The sequence below is a fragment of the Bubalus bubalis genome, chromosome 9 (genome assembly GCF_019923935.1).
Source record: "Bubalus bubalis isolate 160015118507 breed Murrah chromosome 9, NDDB_SH_1, whole genome shotgun sequence".
Lineage (NCBI taxonomy): Eukaryota > Metazoa > Chordata > Mammalia > Artiodactyla > Bovidae > Bubalus > Bubalus bubalis.
Window position 1 is genome coordinate 44,658,508 of NC_059165.1, and position 13,416 is coordinate 44,671,923.

At 43.8% G+C, this 13,416-nt stretch overlaps 1 long non-coding RNA gene across 2 annotated transcripts in view; it reads right to left on the reverse strand.

Moving 5' to 3' along the window:
- The window catches only part of LOC123335026, a 287,463-nt gene that overhangs the window by 170,853 nt on the left and 103,194 nt on the right, over nt 1–13,416 (reverse strand). For both annotated transcript variants that reach the window (XR_006553259.2, XR_006553258.2), the window contains exon 2: nt 7,066–7,156. This is a non-coding gene — a long non-coding RNA (uncharacterized LOC123335026). The remainder of the gene's footprint in view (nt 1–7,065; nt 7,157–13,416) is intronic.

Sequence of the window (13,416 nt, forward strand, 5' to 3'; positions counted from 1 at the left end):
AGAGGAAATAAGCAGGTATACAGTACCAACAATGGTATAGACACACAGGATCACATCTAATCCACCCTGCAGCCCTGGGCAGCAGTTAAGATTATCCCCACTGATCAGTGAGGACATCAATACTCAGAGAAGTTAAGTAACTAGCTTATGGCCACCCTGGTAGAAAGTGCCTAGCCTGGCATTTAAACCTAAGCCAGCCAGCGTCACAGCCCCATAACCATTCTTTTAGGTATCAAAACTACACCCTGAAGCCTAAAGCTGAAGGCCATGTTAAACAACAAGGATGCATGGTCCAGTGGGTATGGAAGACAATCTAGAAGAGTATAAAGTGTTAAAGTTACATGTATGGCTGCAAAACATGGTTCCTTGCTACTGGAAAACCGGCATCCCCAAAACACCCCAGTTGGAAGAGAAGAAACACACATGAGATTTTATTATGGGGAGGATTTCTGAGAGGAGGCAAGAGAAAACCAAGAACTGAAAAAATAACAGAAATGTAATAAAAATTATGGGTCTCAGAAAACTCTCATCCTAAACCTTGTCGAGACCAGAAGTCGTTAATCTCTCAATTCAGATCGGGGTCATGGTACCAGCACTGGGCTTTCTGCCCCAAATCCCTCAAAGTAAATTCAAGCTCCTCAGCTCAGTCCCATGCCTTTATCCTGGAGAAGTTAATAAATTAGCTATCAGAGACTGCTTCTGTCTCCCTGCTCACCCGATTAATGATAATCTACAGGGGATGAACAATGTTCAGGCTGACGCCAGTGGAATGCTAAGGGAATTCCAATTAATTCCTCAGATAGCAACTCTCCTTTGACAGGTTCCTCTGCAGAAAGACCCTGCATCTATTTCAGCCAAATAAAGCTCCTTTAAAGGCAACCCTTGCCTCATACTGGGCACCGTGTGTGAACCAGTCACAGCAATGAGGGGTCTCCATGGAATAGGAAAGCAGGGCAGAGGCGGGGGCTCCTTGCCTACCTCCTGCCCCGCTACCTAAACTCACCCAACATCTCACTTGTTTCCTTGTACAGCTAGTCTTCTTCACAGCTCTTACCCCAAATACCACTTACTGTTTCATTTTTATATCCTGAGCCAGATACTGTGGGGCATTGGGTACTGGCTAGGAGCACTATTTTTAGGGAGACTGCCCTGACTAGAAAACAGGCTCTGCCTTTTACCACCTGTGCGGTGTCAAACAAATTGCTTACCTCTTTTGAATCTCAGTTTCTTTATCTATAAAACAGTTACAATAATAATAACCCTATTCACAGAAGGATAAAAGTGGACAAGAATCGACATTAACAATTTTGATTATCATTCTAGTTACCTTATTTGAGCTAGTAAGTGCGTATTATAATCCCACTTAAACCTTTAGACCCCAAGACTCAGAGGGAAAGCCATTTATTTACCCAAGGACATAGCTCATTAGAGGGAGAGCCAGGAGTCTACCTGGCATCAAGCCTAGGATGTCTCGTCTCTGAACTTATCTCTGGTGTTTCTTTCAGATTTACTTGCAAGTCCTCTCTCTGAAACAGAGGAAGTAGCCTTCATGTCAAGACTCTCTTCTGATACCTCCCACAAGGAAGGAAGCTGCTCTCCAAGAGGCTCAACATTGATTCAGAACAGAGTAGGAGTTCTCCCAAAAGACTGGCGGAGCAAGCCACGGGGGCTGTGCCTCTCCAAAGAGCTGGGTCACTGCCTGGCAACAGGCAGCTCTCCTGCACTCCAGCCACCACCCACTCCTAGCGCTGGCTCAGACAGTTGCATGCATCACTCTGGAACAGATCTAGAAAGCAGACTCTCTTAGCACAGCTTGGACCCCAATTTCAGAAAGGTGTGCTAAAACTCAGAGATAATGAAAATCTGATTTGGAGGATGTAGCAACTTAGAAAAAATAGAAAGTCTGAAAGATAGCTGTTATTCTTCAGATGATTTCTATCTCAGCCCAATTTCTCCATTGGGATATTTACCCTCAGAACAATTTGGGTTAATAGAGAGGCAGCCTGGTGCTTCATAAATGGTCAACTATCAGTCATTATTCTTGTAGGAAGTAGCTATGGGAACCTCAATTCCACAAGTTTGGAAGGAAATCATTATCTTGTTAATATCAATTTCAAAGACCAGAAATAGACCCCAAAAGATAGCAGTTTCCTTTAATAATCTTTATATTTGAAGAGCATACATTTATGGTGAGTGTTCCAAATACCTCTCTAGTCTCCAACATTCGTAAGTTCCTTTCTTATGCAGAAGAGACCAGCCTCTTTCACATCTCCCCAGCGACCTTCAATAAAAGCAAGAGGCAGTAGCATACTATCACAAAGCTTATTTGAGAATGTGTGCATGCTCAGTTGCTAAGTTGTGTCCGACTCTTTGCACCCCATGGACCCACCAGGCTCCTCTGTCCATGGGATTTCCCAGGCAAGAAAGCTGGAGTGGGTTGCCATTTCCTTCTCCAGGGAATCTTTCTGACTCAAGGATGAGACTCGAGTCTCCTGCCATTTCTCCTGCATTGCAGGCAGGTTCTTTGCTGCTGAGCCACATGGAAGCTAAGCAAATCACGACCCGTTACAAGGGAAGAATTCTATCATTTACACATAATCTCTTTAGCTTATCTCTTAAGACCCACTTTAAGAAACTCCTTGGTGGTACAGTGGTTAGGTCCCTCTGCTTTCACTGCTGGGGACCTGGGTTCAATCCCTGAGATTCATACAAGCTGCCAAGGTTCACACAAGATGCATGGTGCAGCCAGAAAAAGGTAGAGGAAAAAAGACCCACTTTAAGTTCCACCTTTTCCAGAAAGCCTTCCTAATGACCACAGGCACAATTCCAGCCAAAGAAGGCCATAAAAACTCCTAGAAACAGTTTCAGTTGGCCCCTTTTTCTTTATTGCTCTATTCCATGATGATGATAATAATTCAGTCCATTGTTTTATCATCACCGAATGCTCACAAATACATTTATCATGTTCCTGAGTTTATGTTGGACTTTTATGTGTATCTTTTTTCTTTAAATTGATGGTAAGCTCACTGAGGAAAAGGGACCATTTTCTTGCTTATTTGTACTCCCTATTACCTACTATGACTCATGATACAAAATTGCAGTTTAGGGAGTATAGGTCACTTGAAGGTGACACCATTTGTGTTTGTGCCTTGCCAAACTTGTGGTAGTTTTACGAGCTTTTATCTGTCCTGTTATGAGTCAGGGAAACATAATGGAGCCACTGTATCTAAGCTGGATGAAATTGTCTTCCCCTAATAAGTCAGGAGGTCCTTACTTCTAGGAAGTCACTTTTATTTGCATGTGACAAAAGAGGAAATAAGGAGGGCTGTGTCTAGCAGGTTTTCTTTTATGTCAACAAGAACAGGGTTTAAAGCACTCGAGTTTTCTATGTTGACTCACTCAGCTAGGTCATAAAGTTCTACTGTTTTTAGTCACTCGACACATTTCTCTCTCCAGCTACCGTATCTTGCATAGACCCAGATGCTCCTTCCGCTCATCATCTCCCATCACAAGCAATAGGCTTGACCAATCATGGCTCCTTTTGGTTGGTCCAGGAATGAGCAGAGCCAATCAGAGCCCTTTTATAAGGTCAATAATACATAGGCATTAAAAAAGATAAGTTCTCTTTCTGTATGCGGATCCTGAACTGGGGCTGTGCCCACCTAGAACTGTTAACAACCATCTTCCTTAGCAATATGGGAGAATCCCTATCTGTTTTATGACAGAATGAACTCACAAACATAGGGAAAACAAGAAGAGGTAGGAAAAAGAGCCTCCCTAACAACATTTGAGCCACAGAACCCAGCCATGCCTAATCCACCTTGCACCCCTGGACTTGCGGTTTCTTAAGCAAATCCATTCTCTTTTCACTTATGTCAGTATAAAGTGGGTTTCTGTCACTTACACAGCCAGAATCCTGATAAATACAACAGCATCTTAGCAGGAACAGAAAGTATACTCCATGAGGGAAAGAGCCACATCTGTCTTGTTACAGCCATACCCTTAGTGTCCAGCTCAATAATTATTTGGTAAATGAAGGAATGTATCTCTGTATTCATAAACACCTCAGCAGGAAATGGTCCAGCAGTAAAGAAGCAAGAGGTCCAGCAAGCATTTGAGTCATCACCATTTGCTCTTTGAAGAAGAGAACCATTCCTTGTCCTTATTCCAGTGTACTGTATGGGATCTTCAGGAGGGCATCTGACGGTTTATTGGTTAAATGCTCCAAGTTCCTAACTTGCCAATTCCTTGGTGAAATACTCCAGTTTTCACCTGTGTATCTTGATCAAAATGCTTTTCATGTTTGAGTGAAGTTGATCTGAAGACTTCTGGGGTTCTTTCTCATTCTTTAGCCCACTGCAGACCCTTACTACATTACAAAGACGGTCTCTGAAAGGATGTTTCTTAGATATTTTAAAATAACTTCCATTCCCCAAAGTAGAATCCTTCAGCGCTGGTAGCTTAGCAACCTGACAAAACACCTCCACAAGCAAAAAGGAGGAGGAAAAATTTGGTCTTTTGTCATACTTATTTACTTGCAACAAGCGTGTCACTTACTGATAAGCAAAACAAACAGAATTACCACCATACGTACGTCTTCTGTGTTGGTGTTGAAAGAGATGTTTGTATACAAACAAGAAGCCAACACAAATGGAGTTTCTAGCAAATCTGCAATATTTCTAAACCCCTCAGTTAATTTTTCAGCCCCACTACATCTATATGACATACTGGAGATTTAAAAAGAGAAAATATTTGGAATACATTTTCAAGTATGGTCTTTTTCCTATGCATTGGTAGGGAGGTATGGAATACCTAAGCAAAAATATTCATGTGTATCCTGGGCACCAATTTATCTGGAGATATCAATCAAGTGCTTGGATTAGGAATAAAGCATGCTGAGGACATCACTCCTGTTCCCTGTTTTTTTAGATCTGCATCCAAGGTTAGTAAATAACCTCCCCTAATGAGACACTGTGTCATTAGCCGTGCTACAGGGAATCATGGCAGAAGGTGAAGAACATTCTAACATTCTGAGGAGGTCCTCCTGATACAGAGAGCCCATGCAACAATAGTGTTTGTGCCTTCTGCGTTTCACAGCCCTTTTTCTTCCTTCCTTTCTTTCAAGTATAATTGCTTTATAGTGTTGTGTTAGTTTCAGGTGTACAGCAAAGTGATTCAGTTATACATATATTTTTCCAGGTTTTCTATTCTAGGTTATTACAAGATTATTGAATATTGTTCTCTGAGCTACACAGTAGGTCCCTGTTGCTTATTTTATATATAGTAGTGTGTGTCTGTTAATCCCAAATTCCCAGTTTATTCCTGTCTCACTTTCCCTTTGGTAACCATAAGTTTGTTTTCTATAACTCACAGGCTTTTTTTTTTTTTTTTTTGGTCACACTACGTGGCATGTGGGATCCTATTTCCCCAACCAAGAACCAAACCCATGTCCCTTGCATCGGAAACGCAGAGTCCTAACCTCTGGATCACCAGGGAATTCCTCACAGGCCTTTTTGATTGTTGCACCATGGTGACCATGATTATCAGCTAATGAGATCACAAATGCCATTCCAACATGTGCTCTACCTCAGGTAACATTAATAAGACAACTCCAAAATGTCCCAGAGTGATCTTACTTATGAGGAAGTTAGTCCCTACCACTCCATTGCTTTAAAATTTTCAAGGAATCCCCACCTCTGACAGGAAAAAGGCCACATTTCTTAGCATGGAACACAAGGATGCTGGTGATCTGGGACCTCTACACTTAGCCTCATTTCCTACCATACAGTCTCATGCTTTTTTCTCCAAAAGCACAAACTTCTCAGCATTTCCTCTCATTTTCCAATGATCCTTGCTCCAGTGCCTTTGCTCAGCCTCTTCCCTTGTTTGGCTTCCCCAGACTACTCGGTAGTCAAAATCATACCCATTCCAACCAGGAATCCTTCCCCTGCCCACTCCCCTCTTTTCCACCCTACAAATCCACAGGCTGGGTCAGAGCTCCTTCCTGGTGTTCCAAAATGCCCCATACCTGCTGCCTTCATTGCATTCATCACAAGTCGTTATCATTTTCTCTTTATTAGTCAGCTTCCTTCACTAGACTGAGATCTCCTTCTGGACTAGAACTGTGTTCTCAGGCAATTCTGAATTACTAATGCCTGGCACAGAAATTGGCATCTAGGAAGCACAACCAAAATATTTCTTGAATAATGAATAAACTAGCTTCTATTTTCTCCCCATAATAAATCATAATTCCTCTTAAAGCACAACCCACAAGCACACACATAACCTTGCACATGCATATATATATATATATATATATATATATATATATACACACATACAAGCATACACACAGCCTCACACATACACTCCTAATGACAACCATTGAAAAGAGAAGAAAGGAATTATAAAACAATAAAATGTCAGCATTCGAAAGTACCTTTTGAAAGTCTAACCTTTTTCTGTACATGAATACTTTATCAATCCAGGAAGTCAGGTTTAACTTTCACATCTCCAGTGACTGACAGGGAACTCACCACCCACAGAAACAACCTTTTCTATTCTTGGGCTACTCTGTGTGTTGCAAGTCCCTGCTTATGATGAGCTGCAACTTACTTGACTATAACTTCCACCAACTCGCTGGTCCTAGCTCTGATCTCTAGAGCTACAAAGAGTAAGTCTAAGTCTTCCCATGCGACAGCCCTTCAAACATTTAAAGAAGTCAAGGGAACACACCACACATTCCTTAAACTGATGCCCAAACTCTAGGCACCTGAGTCCCTCTCACAGCCCTGGTCCTTCTTTCTGGACGTGCTCCAGAATCAACCCTCAGCATCTGCTATTAAACATTTTGAACGTGCATGTTGGTATAAATTATAAGATGAAATTCTTAAACTTTACTGAACTTTAAAATCACTGGGGAATTTGATTAAAATGCATTGTAGGAGGTCCCCACTCACAGAGATTCTGATGCTCCATCAGGATATGCATTAGGAAAATAGAGGAAACTCTATTTTCATAAGCTGTTTAATCCATTCAACTTTGTGAGGTCCACAGACCACTCACCTAAGATGACACCAATCTTAGTTTTCTCTTTTGCAGACAAGGGTTCAATCAGTCCGCTTCTCAGATCACAAGGTGAGTTGAGATCTAACTCCTAAATTAGGAGACAAAACACTGTCTTAATATTGAATGCATATAATAAGATGGAAAGAGAATCAAGCATTCACTAAACCTTCAATGTGAGCAAAAGAAGAGCTAGCACGTGGTGTCCCTACATCAGAGGCTGAGTGAGAAAGGTTGGGGAAGAGAGTGAGAAAGCAGATTTCAAGCTCTTCATCCTCCATGGCAGTGTTTTAAGCAACATAAAGATAAGTGATCTGCTCTTTGTATTTTCTGAATGTGTCATAGGAAGCCTCTTTCATTCCATTAATACTTGTATTAGTAAATCAAATAAGCTGGAGAAGAACTTAGGCATGATGCCAGGAGAAAAATCATGCCGGCGTGGCTTCACTTCGTTAATGCTATTAGTAAATCATTAATGGACACTATTGATGAATTTTACTTAAAGAGAGTCTTTCTTTTTAAACAATGGAAAACAAGCTACAAAGAATAAGGCCTCATACAGAAGTTTCCAGGGAGAGGATAGTCTCAAAGGATGTTAAATACCCAGGCTCCAGAATCAGACAGCACTGAGTTCGAATCCTTAGCCTTCCAATTACTAATTTATTATTAATACCTCGGGCAAGTTACCTAAGTCAGCAGTCCCCAACATTTTTGGCACTAGGGACCAGTTTCATCAAAGACAATTTTTCCAAGGACCGGGGCCAGGGGAAGGGATGGTTTCAGGATGATTCAAGCATACTACATTTACTCTGCACCAGGGCTTCCCAGGTGGCTCAGATGGTTAACTCTTTGTCTGCAATGAGGGAGACCTGGGTTCAATCCCTGGGTTGGGAGGATCCCCTGGAGAAGGAAATGGCAACCCACGCCAGTACGCTTGCCTAGAAAATCCAATGGACAGAGGAGCTCTGTAGGCTATAGTCCATGGGGTCGCAGAGAGTCGGACATGACTGAGTGACTTCAATTTACTTCTATTATTATTACATCAGCTCCACCTCAGATCATCAGACTTTAGATCCCAGAGGTTGGAGACCCTGACTTAAGTAATGTTCAAAGCTTCATTTCTTCATCTATAAAGTGGAACTTTTAATGGTTCCATTATCATGGGGTTGTTAATGAAATGAAAATACAATGCAAGGTCCCAACTTATTAGGTATTATTTAATTCCATATCCATACCTGCATGTGCTTATTTATTTCTTATTTCTTCCATATTCATAAAATATCATATGAAGTCAGTAGTCAAACTACTCCCCCATTTTACCAATAAAGACACAAAGGCAAAGATTTGGTCAATTGCCAGGGAAACAAAATTCTGGTCATTCAGCCATGAGTCTAGAGCTCCATTTCCCATCAGCTTCCCTCCCACAATGTTGACCAGGTGTCAAGAGAGAAAGAGGAGCTTCTGAAAGCAAACTGGCCTGATGCTCACCCTAGGGGAGCTAACACAAGAAGGACAGCTACAGATCTAGATTCCGTTCTTTCCCATGTGTTCAGTTATTCCTTCGTTCGTTCATTTCACTCAGGCCCTGGGCCAAGACCTGGAGGGAGGGGTAAGTAAAGCATATTGGATGACCTTTGTTCTCACACTATTTAGGTCTCTGCTCAAATGTCATCCTATCCAAGGTACTCCCCCAATGTATCACCGTACCCAACAGAGCAGCCTGTGTCCCTGTCATCTGTTTTATTTTTCTCCATTCCCTCACTTACTATGTTTTGTTTGTTTTCTTCCATCATCCCCTGCTATAATATAAACTCAGTGAAGGTAGGACTTTCTCTATATTGTTCACTTTTATATCCCCAGCCCTCAGAATGGTGCCCAGCCCACAGTACACACTCAATAAAGTATGTGCTTGCTATATAAACAGAGGGGGACATCTTGGGGGGTGGAGGGAAAAGGAAGTAAACTAATAAGTGGGTGTGTATGGTGAAGTGCTAAGAAGGCAATCCACTGGGGTTGGCTAGGGAATGATGGGCAGGGAGCCTGCTGGTTGCTGGACAGATGGTGATGGAGAATCTCTCTGAGCAGGTAACAATCCAGAGGTCAATGAGCAGCTTATATACAGACAAGGAGTGAACTCTACCTATTGCCCCCAGGTGACCCGACGCCAGTCACTGCCCTTTCCAAGTTGCAGCCAAATCAGAGTTCAACCATCAGAAGCAATTTTCACCCATCAGACCCTTCCCAGGACTTAGCATGCTGAAGATGCTGAGGGCCGGAATAGATTTTGGGGCCTAGCAGGGACATGATACTTAAACAAAATGCCTTCATAAAATCCACTTCACGCACCACTAAAACTACAACACAAAGAGGATTTAAGCCTGGGCTTTGAGCTCAGGGAGCCACGCAGCTCTGCAATATTTTGGTTATGTTCTAATTAGTTGTTAGCATACAGTGCAGGTGTCAGGTAATCTATGCTTACTCGAAAGAAATTTGCCAGCAACAACCAGCATAAATGGATACCAGGAGGCCAGGGCACCCTACAGCTGGGAGAGATCCACCATCCCCCACGCCAAATGTAGGAGGAAGAACTCAAAGGATCGTGGCATGTTCGGGACTCAGGTGGGAAATACAAATGAGACCCTCGGCTGTAGAAGTGAGGTTAGTTTCCAAGCCAGCAGGAGCATCTCTGGGGAGGGTTGCCTTTACACTCTCCATAGGATATACTGTGAGGGGAAATACTCTCCATGTATCCACTGAATAGATGTACATGCACAAGTGAATCACTTTGCTGTACAACTGTACAACTGAAACTAACCTCATTATAAATTAACTGGACTCCAATTAAAAAAATTTTAGGAAAAAAAAAAAAAAACCTATGCGGCATAAAGGCATCAGCTCACCCTCACATTGTAACAGAAAAAGAAGTAGGCAGGGGGGAAAGCAGCTCAGATGGGTCAGAGGCTTAGACGCAGAAGTAACCACACAGGGGCTCTGACACCTTCTACCACCACCCTGCTCCTCACTGCCTTACTTGAAATAAAAGCCCCATTCCTGCAGTCTGAACCACAGCAGCCCAGGCTCTGACAGTACTCACACCCATAGATTAAAATCACCGTGCTCTACAGGGCGCTCAGCTTGGTGCTCTGCGGCAACCAAGAGGGATGAGATGGAGGAGAGGAGGGGGAAGGCTCAAGAGGGAGGGGATATATGTATACTTCTGGCTGATTCACGTTGATGCACGGCAGAAACCAACACAACAGTGTAAAGCAATAATCTTCCAAATAAAAATAAAATAAATTAATTAAAAATCACCATGCTCTAAATTGGAGAACAAGGATTATGTCCCCATTCTGGTACATAGTGGCCAAGGGGCTCAAGCCTGTTAATTCAACTCTGGGCTTTACAAGTCAAAATATAAAACATTCAGGAGAGATAATAATTTTACACAAGGTAATCCACCATAAGCTATCAGCACTCTACCTGGAATTAGTTTATTAGATTAGCTTTGAAAAATACAGGATGCTGAGTGAATGGAACCAAGAATGGACAAGTTTTAATGAAATTAAAAGTTAGAAAAAGGACCACTATATGGCCCACTGCTGAGGAGAGCTAGCCTGGGATACGGTTGTCTTAGGAAACTGTCCTGAATTGTCTGAAGAGGCAGAACAGCACTGGGAACCCAGAGATGGTGGTGGCAGAGAGGGGGGCACAGAACAGTAATTTCTCAGAGTTTTGCCAAGAGCATGCCCAGTTCTCCACACTCTGAGTCTGTCTTTCCAGCTGCAAAATTGGCATGATACCACATTCCTCTTGAACTGAATAAAGATTAAGTGACGTAGCACTTGTCAAGACCCTCACAGACAGCTTGGTGCATAGCAGGCATTAAGTAAGGAAGGACGGACTTTTTTTTAGACATGGTACATAAAAAATAAACTTCCCAAAGGGGAAAGTGGGTGGGGGTGGGATAAATCAAGAGTTTGGGATTAGATATGTTAGGTAGGTAGAATAGGGAAAAGGAGTCCAAAATGGCAGTGGCTAAATGACAAAGAAGGGAAAAGCCCGCAAAAATAGAACAAAACAAGGTCCGAGGACCGGAGTGAGGACCTCAGGTAAAACAAACAACACTCCTGGCTGGCCCAGGGACAGAGAAACATATAAAAAGAGGAGCCAAAGCTAGCTCTCTCTCTCTCCCGCGCACTGGGGCGCTCTTCTCTTCGTGTCTTTAGATCTGTCACGCGAGTGTATGTTCCTTGGTTCTTTGTCTCATCACAACAAAGATTTAGAGCAACAGACATTAAAGCCCTCGGCGCATCACAGCTCTCAGGTCTTGGACAAACCATGTTACAGCTCTTAGGCAAATCAGTGTTACAGCTCCATTTTATTTATAAGATAGCAGGAGAATCCAAGACTTGAAGAGAAGAGAGTGGAGGAGTGCGTGGGGAGGGAGGAGGGTGGGGGAGAGAGAGAAAGAGAGAGAGAGAGAGCGCGCGCGCACACGCGCATGCACGCGGGAGAGTCCAAGAGAAAGCGCTTTGGCTCCTCCTTTTATATGTTTTTTCCTCCACCTGGGCCTGCCCTATGCAAATTAGGCTTAGCCAGGAGTGCTGTTTGTTCTGTTTGTTCTGCCTGAAGTCTTCACTCTGGTCCTTGGACCTTCTTTGTCTTTTAGCCACCGCCATTTTGGACTCCTTTTCCCTATTCTACCTACCTAACAGATCGACATGCCCTCATGCCTCGAAGATGGATTTTCCTGCTATCTTCTAAATAAAATAGAGCTGTAACACTGAGCTGTAACACTGATTTGTCCAAGAGCCATAACATGGTCCTTTCAAGACCTGAGAGCTATAACACGGTCTATCCAAGACCCAAGAGCTGTGACGCGCTGAGGGCTTTAATGTCCGTCACTCCAAATCTTTGTTGTGACGAGACAAAGAACTGAGGAACATACACTCGCGTGACATCTATGGTGCTGTGACTCGGGTTTAACCTGGCTGAAACAACCTCCACGCAGAAGAGGCCAGGCACAGCAGGAGCCCAACTCAGCGAAGCTCGCGCAGTAGAGGTGAAACACGAAGAAAACCCAGCGCAGGGGAAGGCCCATCGTGCTGGAAACTGGGACAGCCAAAAACAAATTCAGCAGAAAGCTCACGTGGCTCAGTCTCAGATTCCAGAAGACCTCCGGTTAAGGTAGGAGGAGGTCCTCGTTCCTATGGCTGGAGGGACATGGCTAACAAAATCTTAATTCCTTTACAATCTCTTGTTTCCTTGAACCTCCCGCGAACAGGCGGGTGGCAGGGGGCACAATTGAGGGACTCTGGAGAGGCTACTCCTCAGCATGTCCCAAAGGCGCTATCTGCTGGGCCCCAGTAGCTATTACACAAGCCAGTGGGGGTTCTTCGGTCCTTACTCTTTTTTGTGCCAAGGATCAGACCAATGAAACTGTGAGCACCAGTCAGATATTTAGCAAATTTTCCAGCAGGCTATGAAGGGGATTCCTTGGCACGTTTTTCCCATTGCTTTTTCCTCCTTTCCTTCAGCCCTTTCCTGGGACTTGAGCCTGACCAAAACCCAGAAGCTTCGGGTACCTAATAAAGCTCAGGCTCTGAGGTCTCACTGCAAAAATTCAGTGAGAGACAAGGCGATAGATAAGAGGTAGACTTGTTAAGATTCAGAGAGAAGCGCCCACTCTACAGGGTACTGGCCATGGAATGGCTAGGTTTTGCAAGCGGGGTGAATTCATATGCTAATGAGAAGATCATCCCAGCCATTGGGGAACCACCCACTCCTCTCTCTTTTGACCTTGTGCCTTGGAGCTGTCCTGCCACCTCTGGGTGTGTCTTTTGGCTTATATATTGGGGATTAAGGTTTACTTGAATTTGACTTGTCATCTTGGACCCAATTTATTTTAATTGGTTTACGTTATACCCTTGTGCTATGTCATTCTTTCAAAGGTTGTACTCTGCCCCCTTCCCGCCTGTTTCATGCTCTTTTCTTCAGCCCCATCCAGGCCCACAATGTCGCCTCTACAATCATCTGGAGGGACAACCAGAAAATAGCTGGCCTTGGGAGGGAAATACTCTATAATATCCAACCCCCTAATCCTACCCAGTACTGGTCACACTGGATATCTTGGGGACGCCCAACTCCAGTCCGGGGGTCCCAAGAGGTCATCACGCCTTGACCTGCCTAGGGATCTGGTCCTCAACCTGCTCCAGGATCCGCTAGTCCCAGGGGTCCCAGGAGGTCGTTACACCTCGACCTGCCCAGGGACCCATTCTCGGGAGGCCGTCACACCTCAGCCTGCCTGGGGATCTGACCCAGGGACGCCTGGCTCTCAGGTTGCAACAGTTC